This window comes from Camelina sativa, chromosome 9 (genome assembly GCF_030686135.1).
Source record: "Camelina sativa cultivar CO46 ecotype springtype chromosome 9, ASM3068613v1".
In the NCBI taxonomy this organism is placed as follows: domain Eukaryota; kingdom Viridiplantae; phylum Streptophyta; class Magnoliopsida; order Brassicales; family Brassicaceae; genus Camelina; species Camelina sativa.
Window position 1 is genome coordinate 28,725,527 of NC_141888.1, and position 17,470 is coordinate 28,742,996.

The 17,470-nt window shown below is 41.5% G+C and overlaps 1 long non-coding RNA gene and 1 pseudogene across 1 annotated transcript; one reads left to right on the forward strand and one right to left on the reverse strand.

Moving 5' to 3' along the window:
• Positions 1–243: 243 nt before the first annotated feature.
• On the forward strand, positions 244–6,056 carry LOC104715559 (methylesterase 10-like; annotated as a pseudogene).
• Positions 6,057–6,793: 737 nt separating this feature from the next.
• On the reverse strand, positions 6,794–7,339 carry LOC109126620 (uncharacterized). The gene is made up of 3 exons (XR_002033483.2): positions 7,300–7,339; positions 7,098–7,177; positions 6,794–6,890 (listed from the first exon to the last, which is right to left on the reverse strand). It is a non-coding gene; the product is annotated as an uncharacterized LOC109126620 (long non-coding RNA).
• Between the last annotated feature and the right edge of the window lie 10,131 nt (positions 7,340–17,470).

The window sequence follows — 17,470 nt, forward strand, 5'->3', positions numbered from 1 at the left end:
GCATATCAGCACTCTGAGACACTTTGCAAGCTCCTGTCACCTTCAGAGCTCTGATGCACTTATAGAAGCAACAATCGTTTGAGAAGGAAACGTTCCTGCAGGAAGCTAGCAATGTTTCTGTAGTAGCAGATGAGAAATCAGCTAATTCAGTGTTTTGAGTTGTTTATTTGTCTTTCAAAGAAACTGTTTATTGAGTTGTTTATTGAGTTGTTTATTTGTCTTTCAAAGAAATCAGTTGTTTATATGCCGCACCATGATTCTCCTCCGGAGGTTTTGATTCAAGAGGTTCCGGAAATAAAATTATCTTTCTCTTATCTTGTTTGAGACCATATCCTTATGAGCTTATCTGCTAATCGCATGTCACATTTTGTTTGTATATATGCAGTACTTTAAGAGACTACAAGAGGGTTTCGCCATGGAAAGTGAGTTTACATTCGAGGAAGGACCAGAACACCCTCCGAGATCAATTATGTTCGGTACTATTTTCATGAAGGAGAAGGCATATAGTAATTAGGTGAGTCTAAAGTTATGATTATAGCATAAAGTAGCAGTTTCTATGTGAGTTAAGATAATCTTTGTCTGAGATCTGGTGGTCACTGTTGGTAGTATGATTGCAGGATCTAGAATTAGCCATGGCGTTAGTGAAACCGAGCTGGTTATACACTAAGGAAATGGGAGGTGAAGATTTGATTTCCAAGGAGAGGTATGGATCTGGAAAGAGAGTGTTTATTGTCTGTGAAAGTGACAATGTGCTTCCAGAGGAGATTCAGAAGTGGATGATTAGTAACTACGAGCCTCACTGTCAAACTTAAGATTGCTAGGTATTCAGAATATTTGTGTTATCGATCTTGAACAATTACATCCCATATATATACAAAGAGAGACTCGAATATACTAAACTTGAGGACCAAGTTATAGAACTTCCTAAACTATCTTAGAGTATATTAAAATATAACATAAATATGTAAATATATATTCCAATACTCCCCGTCAAGTTGGAGCATGAAGATCACAAATGCCCAACTTGGATGATAGTCTCTCAAACGGAACACGTCCTATAGCCTTGGTAAAAATATCAGCAATTTGATCGTGAGTACCAACATGAACCATTGTCAGTGTACCGTCCTGAACTGCATCCCGAATAGCATGACAGTCAGACTCGATATGTTTAGTACGCTCATGAAACACCGGATTAGACGCGATATGGATAGCGGCTTGACTGTCACAAAACAAACAAACCGGCTGAGACTGAGGACAACCCAAATCAACAAACAGTTTTTGAAGCCATAAAGCTTTCGTCAATGCATTTCTCATGGAACGATACTCAGCTTCAGCGGATGAGTGAGACACCTTGTCTTGCTTCTTTGTTTTCCAGGAAATAGGCGAACCACCTAAAAACATAACAAACCCACTTAATGAACGTCGTGAGAGAGGACAAGAGTTATAGTCGGAGTCACAATATGCCGTGAGAGTTAAATCCGGATCAGAACTCAAGAGTATGCCTTGACCCGGAGTACCCTTTAAATATCTCACAACACGGAGCACAGCTTCCAAATGATCAACCCGCGGAGCCTTCATGAACTGTGAAAGAAGCTGAACAGAGAAAGACAGTTCTGGTCGCGTAGTAAGGAGATAAATAAGACGTCCAACCAACCGTCTATACACCTCTGGATTGGGAAGAAAATCACTCTTACTTAAACCCAAATTATGATTCTCTTCAATTGGTATTGGTGATGGCTGACAGCCAAGAAGACCGACTTCAGTCACAATGTCAAGAACATATTTCCGTTGAGATAAATAGATACCCTCAGTACTCCTAGCAATCTCAATCCCAAGAAAATATTTTGCCTTACCCAAATCTTTCATGTGGAAACAACGACCCAAATACTCTTTAAAACGCTTAAGCATATGAGAATGATTCCCACAAACCAACAAATCATCAACATATATAAGAACTCGAATCTCAATACCATTCTTGGAGTAGATAAAAAGAGAATAATCCTCATACGACTCAACGAAACCAAACCGTATCAACGCATTAGTAAGCTTAGCAAACCAGCAGCGCGGAGCTTGCTTAAGCCCATACAAGGATTTGTGAAGACGACAAACTTTATTTGGAGCGGAATGACGAAAACCCACAAGTAGCTTCATATAAACCTCTTCATCGAGATCACCGTGTAAAAACGCATTGTGTACATCCATTTGATGAGCCTCCCAATTTTTAGCACTAACTAGACGAAGTAAACTACAAACAGTAGTCATCTTTACTACCGGAGCAAATGTCTCATTATAATCTTCACCCTCTACCTGTCGATTACCACAAGCAACCAATCTGGCCTTGTAACGTTCTAAAGAACCATCGGCATTATACTTAATTTTGAACACCCACTTATTGTCGATGGCAACTTTGCCCTCAGGTAAATCGACAATGCTCCACGTACCACTATCTTCCATAGTTGCTATCTCGGTGCCGCAAGCATTAGTCCAACGAAGATCTTGCATGGCTTGTTTAAACGAGGTCGGTTCAACGCCATCCATAACTGCTGCCAAAAACACTCGATGCGCAGGAGAAAAATTGTCATCAGAGATATAGTTTGTGAGAGGATAAGGAGTATGTGTACCTTGAACTGTAGACGAAGAGCCTGATATAAAGTCGGGTGAGGCGTGATGGGGTTCGGGAAGACAACAAGTTGAGTATGTGACATAATCATGTAACCGAACAGACTGAACCTTTTGGCGCCGTCCTCGGCCTAGCTCATCATCACCGGTAGAAGACACAACAATGTCTTCTCTAACCACAGGTGGAGACTCATTTATCTCATCTGGCACAGGCACAGGAGAATCACGGGAAACAGAACCATCGACGTTAGGCGGTGAAAGAATCTCACTCACAACATTTTGGTCACCAACAACAATATTGCTCCCCCTGTCGTCATGCGTGGGAGCAAGGTGAACCAACCAATCATCATCAACAACATCATCAGTTAGAGATAAGTTTGGTGTTTGAGAATTTTCGGTGCTTAAAGGAAAAGGAAACTGATCTTCTTGAAAAATCACATCACGAGACACGAAAAACTCTTTGGTGTCAAGATCATATACCTTCCAACCTTTCTTGCCAAAAGGGTAACCAACAAAAATACATTTGCGACTTCGTTCTCCAAATTTGTCCTTATCACGATCACGCCGATGTGTATAACAAGACGCTCCAAACACCTTGATATGATCATAAGAGGGTTTCTCCCCATAAAGAAGCTCATACGGAGTACTGTTTTGAAGAACCTTCGTCGGAGTGCGATTAATAAGGTACGTAGCGGCTAAAATTGCCTCTCCCCAAAATGAAACCGGGAGACTAGCTTGAAAGAGAAGAGACCTAGCAACATTCAAAATGTGCCGGTGCTTCCGTTCTACCCGTCCATTTTGCTGCGGAGTAGCCACACAGGACGTTTGATGAACAATGCCTTTGCTCTTAAAAAACTTAGTAAGGCATAAAAACTCAGTACCGTTGTCACTCCGGACCATACGAACAGGTTTGTTGAACTGTCGTTCAGTATAGGCACAAAAATTCTCAAGAACTTGGCGAACTTCGGATTTTTCTAGCAAAAGATGTGTCCACACTGCTCTAGAAAAATCATCAACAATAGTCAAAAAATAAACAGCTCCACATGAGGCAGAAACTCGATACGGACCCCAAACATCAACATGAATCAATGAAAAACATTCCTTTGCTTTATTATAACTATCAGAAAAAATATTTCTTGTCTGCTTAGCTCTAAAACAAACGTCACAAGGACCGGAGCTAGCCAAATTTAAAACACCAGAATTTAGAGATAACGTAGATAAAACTGAAAACGCAGGATGTCCGAGCCGACGATGCCACAATATAGAATCACACCTTGCTTCAACCTTGTTCACACGCACAGCATTCACATCCGTAACAAAGTAAACCCCATCACGTTCTTCCCCGGCTCCAATCAGAGTCTTCGAAAAACGGTATGTATCGGTAAATAACGCAACACCACCAATCTGTTTTAGCAACTTTGAGACTGAAATCAGCGAACAATTGAGATTTGGAACATATAAAACATTATGGAGAGTAATGCGATCAGAAACATGGAAGACGCCCATGCTTTTTGAAATTGTTTTACTTCCATCGGCAAAACCAACGGAGCACACCGGAGTTGACGTGACGTCTACGAGTAACTTAAGATTCCCGGTCATATGATGTGACGCTCCGATATCAAGAATGAGTTCCTCGTGTATCTTACCGGAAAATAACTTACCAGAGAGTTTGTCCGAGCTAGAGATAGATTTCTCCGATGCCATCTTGCTTATTGCTTGCCACTGTTCGGGAGTGAAGCTTGGATATGACGAGGCATGAGGACTTGTTGCATGTGCCACTGTAGCATACCCACGACCACGACCAGCAAAATTAACACCACGACCTCCACGACCTCCCCTAGCAGATCCACGTCCACCTTTGTTGCGATCCGACCACCACTCTGGATATCCAACCAGCTCCCAACAAAACTCTTTCTCATGACCGGATCGTCCACAGTGAGAACAGAGGAGATTACGTTCCCTGTTCTTGTTATTACTGGGGGGAAAAACAGAACGAGTGGCAAGCCCCGAAGCTTCACCTACTTCGTTGCCGGTGACAGGAACAGAGTGCGACTCTTGTTGTACGAGATCACGTCGAGTTGTAAAACCCACAGCATCATATTGTTGCTCCTTTTTCTTTGATGTAAGTCTCTGCTCCTCACGTATAGCCTTGGAATAAGCTTGTGCCAAATCTGGCATTGGATCAGCATCAATAATTTGACAAATAACATTGCCAAAACGAGACTCATCGAGTCCCATAACAAACTGATGAACCTTCTCATCTTCTCTCTCTTTCGCAATTTTAGAAGCGGCACCACAAGTACAAGTCGGAAGTTGACGATATCGTTGCAGTTCATCCCACAAATTAACAAGTCGACCATAGTAATCCATAACAGATTGTCCATCTTGCTTACAAGAAGCTAACTGGCACACAATCTGGTGAATTCGAACCTTATTCCCAACAGAGAAGCGGTTCTTCAAGTTTTCCCACAAATCAGATGCATCTTCAATAAACGACACCGTTGATCTCACACGCGGAGTGATGGACGTGCGTAACCAGCCGACAACCATTGAATTCACACTCGTCCATGACTCCAACTCAGAACCACTCTCACGTGGTTGAATGATTGTTCCATCAACAAAACCGATCTTCCTCTTGGCTCGCAGAGCATTAAACATCTCTGTAGCCCACTCAGAATAATTATCTCCTGTCAACATGACTGAAGATATCATAGATCCGGGGTTATCAGCAAAGGACAAAGTGTAAGGCGTGACTACGGTGGAGTCAGAGGCCTTTGCTACAATTGCTTTTTCTTCTGTCATCGTGATCGAACGAAGACGAGAACCAAACTAAACGAGAAAAACAAGAGAGAGAACGAGAAGAAAAACAGAGAACGAGAAGAAAAGAAACAGAGCCTGGAAAACTCAAAAACCGTAAACGAGAAAACGAGAGAAACAAGAACACAAAACGAGAAAGCTAGATTTAGGTGTTTGGCTCTGATACCATGTCAAACTTAAGATTGCTAGGTATTCAGAATATTTGTGTTATCGATCTTGAACAATTACATCCCATATATATACAAAGAGAGACTCGAATATACTAAACTTGAGGACCAAGTTATAGAACTTCCTAAACTATCTTAGAGTATATTACAATATAACATAAATATGTAAATATATATTCGAATACTCACGACGTGAAGCGGATTGACGAAGCTGGTCACATGGCTATGCTCACTAAGCCACAACAACTTTCTCAACTGCTACAAGAAATAGGAGCGAAATATAACTAAATGTAAAATGATAACAACTGTGTATGATTTGGGCTCAGTTACATCTATGACATGAATAAGAGAGTTTCAATATTTGTGATTTTTGGTCATTTCTACACTGTAATTTTGATACTTCTTCATTGCTTACTGTATTTGGCTGGGGCAGTTTCATATTAGCTTGACCAGAGTATCCTATACCTTTCAGATTTGGATTATGGAGGAAAGAACATAATGCTCTCTGTTTCATAGAAGGTGCACCAACAAAGAATTAAGGATCTCTCTGCAGAAACACAACTCATGTCAGCTATACTTGTGTCACAACCCCAAGAAAATTCGATTGGACATGAGATATTCTCTTTAACTTGCATACAATTCTACTTGTGAGCCAATTAGTCTAAAATTTGATCTGGAAAACAGACTTCTTTATGTTGGCATCTGATCCTTATCTCTCAGAGAATCTCAGCTGAGAAGCTAAACTGAGAGGTTAAAGACTTCTATCACCAGATTTTTCCTGTCAATAAATGGAAATCACTTGGGGAACTGTAAAGAAACCAAAAATAAAGAATAGTAGAACCTTTTGCCAAATCATAATTAAAGCACATGACAAACTCCATATCGAGAATGCAACTGAAATTACCTTTGGTCAAGATAAATTACTCGTTGGATAGACAGAGCTCTTGAAACCTTGACAAACTGCCTCAAAATAGACAAAAAGATGTTAGATTAGGTGATTATATACATAAGGTGAGTTTATTGTAGCGGTGATGGACTAACCGTCGTAGAAGAGCTTCTGGGTTGTATGTAAATATTTTCTTCTGATGTAGCTTAACAACTGAGTTTTGTAACGAAAGCAGACAATCTTTGGCATCTTCAAAAGCCTGAGGATGTAGTTTACAGTTATTTTCAACGCCAGAAGTCTCAAGCAAAAGTTTTCTTCTCTTTGACGATGAAGCATTTGTACTTTCATCAAATGGGAATTCCACAAATTGGGTCCATGAATCACAGACAGCCCGCAAACATCTACCAGGAAAATACAATGGATATTATTAAACAGGAATCAACAGAAACGCATTGAGTTGTTTTGTACCGAGAGAAATCATTCAAAGACTAGAGTCCGAGCTAACATGGCTGGTTTCTCACACAAACATAATAGCAGATCATATCCAATCTTAATACGCAGGGATGGAGCAGTTGATATGCAAATAACATAAGAGAAAAAGGATTAACCTCAGCAGGTACTCTGCACAGCTAGCCCCGATGTCTTTAGATATTAGGTAATCAAGAAGGACTTGATGATCATAATGCAACTGATAATGGAAAAACAGACGTGTCGCATTAAGAAATCTCATCAGTGATTGAACAAAATACCAAAGCCTACATGGAACATAGCACAAGAGATTCCCTTATGTGAATGCTTTACAAAAATTACCTCTGAAAGAAATATACAGAATAGGACTACATGATTGAACAAGGTTGATAAACGGAAGAGAATAGTTTGTTCCTCATCTTGAAGCAAATGCCCTTCCACGTTAAGCCTTACACACTTTTCTCAATTAACGAAGTTGCTTGTTGTGTTAATTACAGTGCAAGACGTTGGTTTTCGAGTATGGACCTCTGATCCTAGTAAATGCAGAGGAATTCCTAGTGAAAAACGACATCTGCACACTCTTGCGCGCGTGTCCAGCTGAGACATCGGGCCTAAGGCAGCCAGTGTTGGCGGATTCTTGAATGTTAGAACGATGCCATAATAGGATTTACACACGAGCTGCTTTATAAGAATTGTTGTAGACTTGGTACTGTCTATATGTATTTATGGATTCAAAACATCAACCTCGAACATGTCTGTTTGCGTGTGAATATATAATGATCGCTACAAGAATTTGTAACTCTACCATGATATGATTGTATTCTATTCTATCCTTTTTTTCTAATTCAGGTTTGTCAAACTGATTATAGATGAACGGATCTTCTATTTGTTTCTCCTGACATGTGGTGTTGAACTGACGAGAAACAGAGTAATTGGTTTCATTCTGAACAATGTGGTTCAGTTATGGAACCTGCAGCTACCATTTTGTGTGTTTCTGAAACTAAGTATTGACTTTTTAGGCTTGGCCTCGAAGTTCACAGATTAGAAAATCAAATCAACACATGTCCTCACTCTAGGGTTTGGTTGCACATACTTGTACCCGTTCTACTTCGCTCGTTCTTCTTGCAGAGACCTCTTCCCGACGATGGTAACAAGGCAAAAATTATGTGCAATGGTAGAAGACAACACAATACTATTATTGATTTAGAACTGAAGAGAGATGGAAATATACAAAGAAAACTAGATTAAACAAAAATAGTCAAAAGGTACCTACGATTTACCAAAGCTAGATTTGATTCACAGACTTACCAAACGTCTACAACTATTAACTAAAGAACATAAACGCATAGATGACATGCCCTATTGCTTTTTTACCTACTCCTTGCCACATTGTTTTACTCTCCTATACTCTTCTTCTTCTGTCTGTCTTCATCTTCACTGATGTCTCTTTCATTTCCTCTTCCCCGATGTTGTTGCCCTGCGCTTCCTTTTGACAGCAGCGGCATAGACTCTTGATATGAGAGATGTTTGACTTGAGTTGATGTGCATCATTAACGCTAAGATCCTCTACATAGTCGACAAAGGCAAAAACTTCACCACGACTCTCAACTGCTTACGGGATTGAAGTAGAAGACGTAGTAGGGTTTACATGTATATTTCATACACAAAACAATGTCACCTGTAGCAGTTGTAAGGAAACGAGGTGGCGGTAATGGTTTAGTGAGGGCATCAGCTAGTTGGTCAGCTGATTAGTGAGGGCATCAGCTAGTTGAACACCAGACTGGATGTGCTCACGAACAAAGTGATAATCCAACGCCACATGTTTCATCTTAGAATGAAAAACAGGGTTGGCGCAGAGATAAGTAGCCCCAATGTTATCACAATAAATCACCGGAGCCGTCGAGAGAGGAATGCCCAACTCGTGTAACAGATAACAAATCCATCGCAGTTCTGAAGCTGTGTTAGCAACAGCTCGATACTCTGCTTCAGTAAACGACCGCGAGACACTCCTCTGCTTCTTTGACGACCAGGAAACAAGACTGCCACCAAAATATATAATGTAGGCATTCGTCGAAACATAGTTGGCCTTGTCTCGTCCCCAATCTGCATCAGAGAAGGCATGTACGGTGAGTGGAGCATCACGGCGAAGGAAGATACCATGAGACGCTGTCCCCGCAAGATAACGTAACACCCGCTTGACCGCTTGCCAGTGTTCATTTGACGGTTTGTGCATGAACTGAGACAGTCGGTTCACCGAAAATGCAATGTCAGGTCTGGTGAAAGAAAGGTATTGGAGGCTTCCTACAACCATGCGATATGTTTTGGCATCAAGAAGAGGAGTTCCCGAGTAGACCGTAAGTTGAGAAGATGAAGCCATTGGAGTCGGCACTGGTTTCGCTGAAAGCATATTTGTCTTGGTTAACAAATCAATAATATACCGACGTTGCATCAAATGAATCCCTTCCGACGTCCGTTTAGCCTCGATGCCCAGAAAATAACTTAACGGACCGAGATCTTTCAAGGAGAAACGAACAGCAAGGGATGCATTGAAAGCAGTGACCAACGGAGGAGGACCTGCAATTATTATGTCGTCTACATATACCAATACATAGACATAGGAACCACCATGTTTGTAGATAAAGAGAGAGTTGTCACCGAGAGAGGCTTTGAATCCGGAGTGAATAAGAAACTGGCGGAGCTCAGTGTACCAAGCTCGGGGAGCCTGTTTCAATCCATATAAGGCCTTACGCAAGCGACACACATGGTGAGGATGATCTTTGTCAACGAAACCGGGAGGTTGTGAAACATATACTTCTTCTTGCAGAGTGCCTTGCAAGAAAGCATTGTTGATGTCAACCTAATGAATGGCCCAATTCTTCTTAACGACAATCTCCAACACAAGACGTATCGTGGTTGATTTAATCACGGGACTAAACGTTTCCGAGTAATCAACCCCATATTGCTGATGAAAACCACGGGCAACCAACCGAGCCTTATACCTATCAATAGAGCCATCAAGTTTGTATTTAAGTGTGAAAATCCACTTACATGTAATGACATTCTGATGTTCAGTTGGAGGTGTCAAGTCCCATGAGTGTTCTCGTATTTGAGCATTTATTTCTTCAACCATGGCATTCCGCCAGTTTCGATCCCGCAACGCCTCTGCCACCGTTGTTGGTATGACCGGTGACGTAGTAGCCAAGAGATTATATTTGGTGTTTGGCTTCACGATGTTGCTTTTGGATCGTGTCTGCATGGCGTGCTGAGTAGGTGGTGGAGGCGGAGCAGGTGCCGGAACCAAGATAGCAGGATCCGCAGACGTCGAGGGAGACGACGATGTCGTAGAGTGAGACGACGAAACAGGGGATACCGAGTTTGATGACCGTGGTGATGATGTTGTTGTTACTGGGCCTGATGGGCTTGAAGTAGAAGACTCATGATGTGGACCATGGACACCCGTATAGTGAGACCCATCATGAGCCCTTTTTGTGTGTGTCTCATGAGCAAGGTCAAGAGATGGAGAAGACGAACCTGTTGAAGGTTGTGGAGATTCCGGTGACGATGATGATAGTGGTGATGTAGGCACCATCGATGATGACGGGTGAGGATCGTTGCACGGGAGCGGCGCTGAATGAGCTGTAGAGGAGGAAGCCGGGTTTTGCGACATTACCGGTATTACGGTTGACTGAGAAGGAACAACCGAAACCGGAGTATGAGACGGAGACGTTGGTGGTAAGGATGCAGTGGCAAACGGAAAGCTTGTCTCAACAAACTGTACGTGACGAGAGGTGTATACACGTCCGGTCGTCGCATCCAAACACAGATAAGCGCTTTGAGTAAACGAATAACCAAGGAAAACACACGCCGTAGAACGAGACTCGAGTTTATTGCTTCGATAGGGACGGAGCCATGGATAACAAACACACCCGAATACGCGAAGCTTGTTGTAGTTCGGTTGTGTTTGAAATAGTTTGTGATACGGTGAATCACCTCCAATGACCTCGGTGGGCATACGGTTTATGAGATACACCACAGCGGCAAAGGCATACGGCCAGTATTCACGAGGAACAGTTGCATGACCAAGCATAGCAAGTCCCGTCTCCACGATATGGCGATGTTTCCTTTCAGAAATCCCATTATGCTCAGGCGTATGAGGTGGTGTCGTGAGATGCGAGATACCATGTAACGCCAAAAACGAACGTAGAGCAATGAACTCTCCACCATTATCAGAATACAAGGTGCGTATCCTCCTCTGGAACCTGTTCTCAACAAGAGCCTTGAAGGCAATGAAGACCTCTTTGACTTGGGACTTCAGTTTTAAAGGATATAGCCATGTGTATCTAGTAAAGTGGTCAACAAGGACAAGATAGTATTTGAAGTTTTCAGAGGAGGTTATTGGAGACGACCAAACATTGGTGTATATGTATTCAAGAGGTTGAGAAGAGGAAATAGTGTTTGTTGCAAAAGGGAGTTTGTGACTTTTATTGATAAAACAATCAGAACATGACAATTGTTTTTGTGTGGATGGAGAAATTTGTAAAGAAAACTTTGAAACAATAGCTTTTAAAACAGGAAATGAGGGATGCCCAAGTCGAAGATGCCATGATGAGAGATCGGTTGCCGGAGAGGAGGACACGGAGAAGACATTGATTGTATTGCGGTTAACCGGCCACAGCTCATCCTTAGTTCGGCCTTGGAGTAACTGCGCCCCCGTGCTCAGATCCTTCACCTGAAAATATGCCGGAAAGAAATGCACCGAAACCTTATTAGCATTGCACAACCGATACACCGAAATAAGATTCTTACGAACATCAGGAACATAAAGCACATCTTTCAAAGCAAGTAAACGAGATGGTGTAGGGAGTAAAGCGGAACCCGTATGTGTGATCTTAAGACCAGACCCATCAGCAATGGTGACCTCTTCTCCACCGGAGTATGGCTGATGAAGAGAGAGATTAGACAGATCAGATGTGAGATGGTGCGTAGCACCGCTGCCCATCACCCAGTTAGCTGGATTATATGGCGGGACAACAGCAAGATTAGCATTAGGTGGACCTTGTGGAGAGTAACCACCGCCGGATGGTTGGAAACCATGACTGGACACCGGTAGTTGAGAACATCTCCGAGCACTGTGGCCAAACACACCACACAACTGGCATCGTCCCTGATAACCGCGACCATGGCCACCACGAGATGAAAAGGAATTGTTCCCGCGAGAAGAGCGATTACCGCGTGAGGAGTTAGAGTGGTTGGAGGACTTGTAGAAGGCAGTGTTGGCTGTGACAAGAGCAACGTAGGAAGCAGAAGCTTGTGACTGAAGCTTCAACTCATAGTTGATCAGCTTCTCATGAAGCGCAGGCATGGTAGGGGGAGAATCACGTCCTTCCATTTGATCAACGATCGGTTTGTAATCCTCCGGAAGACCACTTAGGAGATACTCGATCTGCTCTTCATGCTCGTATGGTTTGCCTAACGTAGCAAGCTGATCGAAACGCAAAACGAGACCTTGGACGTATTCATCGATAGATCTGTTACCTTTACGCCATTGTTTGATCTGCTCCCGGAGTTGTTTGATATGTCCCCAGGTAGGTTTCGCATAGGTAGAGGATAGAAGCGTCCAGATCTGCGCAGTTGTGGCCGCTTGAGAGAGAATGGGTTGAATCTCTATGGAGATTGCACCAAAGAGACTAGCAACGATAAGTTGGTCTTGACGTTGCCAAAGATTGTACTCGGGATTGGGTATAGTGAGACCGGCACGAAGAACAGTGGAAGCAGGAGCCACCAAGGTGCCATCGAGATAACCTGCGAGGCCATAACCGGCGAGCAGGGCACGGATCAGACGGCTCCACATCAAGAAGTTTGATGCAGTGAGCTTAGTAACGTTTGATATGTTAACGTTATGAAGCTGAGTTGCAGAAGCAGTGTTAATGACATCAGATGGAAGTTCAGCCATGGTTTACAAGAAACGTGAAGAAGAGGGAAAGAGCGGCGAGAGAGAAAGAGAGGAGAGAAAAAAAAAAATTTAGGTCTAGGACTTTTACTGCTCTGATACCATGTAAGGAAATGCTTAATCTTATTGATAGGAGATATCACAATATATATAGGCTTTACATAAGGGTTTTGTTCATACTAATTACATATGTATCCTTTAGTATATATGTACTCTCTATAGCAGTCACTCCAGCAACTGAAAATTCGCCGGAAGCAAGGATATCATTATGCGGCAGAGTGTAGACATACTTCACCCATTCCGGTATCTCAACATCCTCTAAATAGCTATTAATCACACCTAATTTACCCTTAGAGTTTACGAAACTCAAAGGATCCTCTTTCAATCCAGTAAAATCCTCAAGATGATCATTAAAGCATGATGCGTCCCATAAACTTGAACTCCTCAGACCTCACATCAAAGCTAACTATCACAAAAGATGGGCAGATACTTAGTAGGAAACAAATTCTTGCGGATGAGTCAGCGATGATGATGAACGGGAGAGTTTCGTTAATGTGATGAGTGAGTCATTGAAGAGATTGAAAATAGGATCACTCATATCAATGATTTCATCAATCACATATTCTCATTACTCTTGTCAATCTTCTATATATGTAAAGTAGATTATGTAATCAATCTCTGTATGTACCCTAGAAGGCCAGTAGGTGTATATATACTTGTAACTCTCCATTGAATAAAAATATCCTTCACATAAATATTCATAATTGAAATGATCTTATCTTTATGACTTCATCGATCTTAGGAGTTTGTGAGTAAGCAATATCTGTGGTTCTGTTTGTTTTCGGTGTGTTACTTAATGGTTCATGATAAATATTTGTGGTTCTGTTTGTTTGTGAGTAAGCAATATTCGTGGTTCTGTTTGTTTTCGGTGTGTTACTTACTGGTTCATGATAAATAGTGAAATGAGATGTGGTTTGTTTTGACATGAAGCATAGTAATCAAATTTATTGGACTATAGAGAGAGTCTCAGTTAAGCATTAAGTCTGAAACAAGACAAGACATGCAGGCTAAACGTCACGATCGAAACAACTTCTGGAAGAGAACATTTTCAGAGTCTTCCTGGGGTTTGTCATCTTTATTAGTTAGTGGTAAGAACTTGGGCAAAACCAGTTGTGGCCTTCACTTTGGATACCTTTGAACTTGGGTTTTCCTAGTTACTGTGTTACCGTGAATCTGTTTTGCTTGACATACACTTGTTTCAAGGTGTGTAAATTATTGGTTCAAAATTTTAGTTTTCGATGTGTATTATTATATTGGTTCATGATAAATAGCGAAATTAGATGTGACATTGATTTTAAACGAAGCATGCATAATGATCAAAATCATCGCATTAGAGAGTCTCACTTTACATGTGTCATGAATCATTTTGAGAAGATAAAGCAACCAAATGAATATTTTCAGAAGGAAATGTTCTTGCAGGAAGCTAGCAAACTGTTTATTGAGATATTTCAAATGATACAAATACCTGATGTTCTAATAATACACATGTGTTGCATAAAAACATCATATTGTCGATTAATTAAACCAAAGCTCTTAATTATGCTGCAGAAGCAAAAACCATAGATAGATAGGGAGCCTGAAACAAGACAAGACATGTAGACTAAACGTCACGAAACATGTAACATCCCCAATTCAGGGAGTTCAGCTAATTTTTGTTAATAAGTTCAGCCCATTAAAGCCCAATAATCATAGCAATTAAAAGACAAAGGGTTTTGTTCGTTTGTGTGTAAGTGTATTTATATCTTCGTTAATTGAGAGGTGCCGCTCACAGAAGAATAAAAACCGAGCCTACGATGTGAGAGAGTTGGAAAGAGAAGAGAGGACATGAAAGAGAAGAAGACGATATGGAGCCGAGAGATGGAAGTGGAAGAGGAGATAGAAAATGGAGAGAAAGGTGAGAAGAGGAGAGAACGGTAGTCGTGAAGGATATGGGAGAACGAGACGTTGCGACGGTGGTGGAGACAACTGGTGGGGTCTGTTTATTCATGTCGTGACTGTGACAAACCACGGTGGTGGTGGTGGTCTGGTGGAAGAGAAAAGTCGGAGTAGCTAGATCAAAGAAAAAGAAAGAAATAAGAAAGAGGAAGAAGGGAGGGAAAACAGTTTGGAGGAGGCATCTTTGGAGGTTCGTCGGCGCCGGAGGTAACATCGCTGTAGGAATCTAAAAACACCGGCGTGATCACCATCAAGCCATGAGATCGTAGCAACTGACGGAAGTCCGATCGGAGTTATACTCAAGAAGTTATGATCGTTGCTTCCTGTGCAAGAAATATCTGAAACAGTCCGAACCTGCAACCTTAGAAATCAGATTCGAGGTTGTCTCCTTGGAACGGCGTTTGGTGGTCCAAAATTACCTGTTTGAGCTGAGATTTTGTGGGGAGTTTTACAGAATTATAACCTAAATATTCAACTGTGGGATCGGGATTTTAACGGTTAGTTATGGTTTTACCCGAGTGTTTATGAGGCTCATTTGTATAGAATAAATGGTGACATTATATGTTTGGTTTGGCAACGAGGCTGGATGGAACTGGTGTTCTTGAATATTGGGTCTGACATGGGAAAGGAGAAATGAGTTTCAACATTTAAGTGGCAAAGGTGAGGGTGGTAATCTCGGAAACACAATGATTATTTTCTAACATGTTCTTCATGAATTGCTTGTATAGGCTTGGAAACTATGTGATTGGATATGTCTATTGTTTGATATTGTATGCTTTATATGATGATTAGATGTATGATTATAATGAATGATGATATGAAATGAGGAGTTGATGTGTAACATGATGATCATTGTGTGGTGATATGAAATGAGATTGTGTGTTGGGGACACAAACATGGGATTTGTTTTGTGTCTCGTGATGGGCGAAACATGGGATTTGTTTCGTGTCATGCTAAGATGATGGGATTTCGGTTTAGCGATATTGATGAACGTTGATATGATTACAGGATAAACCGGTTAAGAACCTCGTTTAGGCTATCTAATTCCTGGTTTAGTTAATTATGATCTATGGTTTACTTATTTCATCTTTCTCACTTCTATATGTACGGCATTAGCCGTAATTGGAAAACTTAATCAATGAAAAACAACAATCTTCTTTAATCTCTATTATCTCTGTATCATCATCATCATCTTCCACCATTGAATCTCTGTTCCACGGATCGATCCTTCTTCCTTTGTGATCATCCCCTAGACTTTGATTTACCCTTATCTCGTTCTCACGGTTGTTGTACCCACGATCTGTCATCTCGGGCAATAGGCAAGAGGGCCTAGGCCGGGCTTGTCTAATGGGCCAAGAGCGTATTACTGATCGGCCCATCAGGCCCGAAGAAAGGAAGAGAGCGCGGAGATGCTTCGCTTTGGTCAGCTCGCAGCTCGGGCCCGGTCAAAGATTCCCGCATTCAAGAGGATTAATTAGACCGCGCAAATCGTGTCCTATTAATTGTGCATTAATTGGGTAATAAATTAGTCGGTATAAATATGTAAGGGGGGTGTCACTTGTAGGGGATCCGATATTTTTCCCAAAAGCAGCAATACAAATTCAAATTCTCAAAAACTCTCTCAATTCAGTTCGAAACTATTTAACGGCGATAAGCTCCTCCACATTCAAATCACTTCGGAAGGAGAAGCTCGTTTTCAGTTCTCACAACGGTGAGAGCTGATTCGGGATTTATCTATCTATAATTTTACTGTTACATTGGTATCAGAGCATTCGAGCTCTTCGGACCAAAATCTTCCTCACACAAACATGATTCCCTTAAAGTATTCATGTGAGGAGGTGTATGAAAGAATGGAAAAAAGTTTATGCATCTTTTATGAAGAACAAGACACTCCTGGTCATCAACAGTTAAATCACAAGAGATTTCGGATCGTCATGATGGAACGTGACGATGATACAGCTTCTGATGATATAGAAGAAGTTCATCAAATCCAGAAAGTTGTGAAGAATCCTGACACATTGGTGGAAATAGTGAAGAATTCAGATCCCTTAATCGAGCCGTTGGAGAGTGCCTCAGTTTTACAGGTTCTACATTTCGTTTCTGATGTGCTGATGGTGCATAAAGTGGATTCAAATGTCAAGGAAGTGGAAGAATCGCCTCAGAAATCAACAAATGGTAATGGCAAAAATGTTGCATATCAAGTGTTTGATCAAATTCCTCTTAGAGTAACAAGTAAACAAAAACAGAGGAAGTATCTCAAGGGCGGGAAGTTCAAGTTCAAAACCACTTCAAAGAGAAGCAAATTGATGGATGATAAGTTCTCTTTGGTGGAGGAAACTGCTTTTCTTAATAAAGATCCTAAAGAGAAAAATTGGGACCATGTCAACAAAGAGTTCAAAGTAATTGTTGCTGCTTGTAGTAGGGGAACAATTTATCGACATAAGCTAGTTGATGAGAGTTCAGAGTTAGCAGTTTATGATGGACCAGTTCGGCTCCGTGCTTGGGAACCAGGCGGTTTACAAGATCTTTGGGTCTGGCCTGAGAAAGAATGGAAGTCGAAGCCATATG